At 46.7% G+C, this 921-nt stretch overlaps 1 pseudogene; it reads right to left on the bottom strand.

The window, feature by feature from the left end:
• Positions 1 to 257: 257 nt before the first annotated feature.
• LOC101326657 (gamma-aminobutyric acid receptor-associated protein pseudogene) lies at positions 258 to 639 on the bottom strand (annotated as a pseudogene).
• Positions 640 to 921: the final 282 nt, after the last annotated feature.

Raw genomic sequence — 921 nt, forward strand, 5'->3', positions numbered from 1 at the left:
GATGTGAAAGAGATTGACAATCAAGAAGTTTAAAGCAGAATGGGAAAGGTGGTAAAGAAAGGGGAAGAATGGAGAAAGGAGAGGTACTAGAGGCCATCCCCCCCATTAACCCTTGTGTTACGAGGAGCTGGAGGAGAGTCTCAAACATTAGGAAGTGCAGGTCCTGAAGACGGGAGGTGGTGTATGACCCTCAAGGAGGAGTAGGTCAAGGAAAGAGGGCCCCCTCTCTCTTTGTAGAATGGGACCCCCCACACACCTTAGGGACAGCAACTGCACAGACCGTAGACACTTTCATCACTGGAGGCAACATATAGAAAGAAGTCTTCTTCATGGTGTTCCTGGTATAGCTGACCCATCCCGGCACTCGTGGGTGGAATGACATTGTTGACAAAGAAAAACAAGTCATCCTCAGCTCGGAGATGAATTCGCTTCTGGATCAAGAAGTAGAACTGACCAACTGTAAGATCAGAAGGCAGCAGGCATTTCCTTTTGTCCAGGTCTCCTATCCGAGATCTGGGAGCCTTTTCAATGATCACCGGGAACCGGTCCGGGTATTTCTTTCGGATCTTCTCGCCCTCAGAGCGCCGCTTCTCGAAAGGATGCTCCTCTTTATACACGAACTTCATCCTCCGGGGAACCGGGCTGAGGGAAACCCGAGATGAAGGCTGTGACGTTTTGGGGGGGGGGCGGGGCGGGGCGGGGCGGCAACGCGCGGGCCGAAAACTTTTATATTTAGAACAATTTGGGTATGTGAATCTACACTTATCGTTGCATAGTTTACGAAAACTAAGTATAGATAAAATATTTACAATGAAAATGTAGCTTCCAAATTGAGATATTCTGTAAATAAAGTACACACTGGATTTTGAAGACTTAGTAGGATAAAAAGAATGCAAAGTAGCTTATTGACAATTTTTATTT

The sequence above is a fragment of the Tursiops truncatus genome, chromosome 14, assembly GCF_011762595.2.
Source record: "Tursiops truncatus isolate mTurTru1 chromosome 14, mTurTru1.mat.Y, whole genome shotgun sequence".
Classification (NCBI taxonomy): Eukaryota; Metazoa; Chordata; class Mammalia; order Artiodactyla; family Delphinidae; genus Tursiops; species Tursiops truncatus.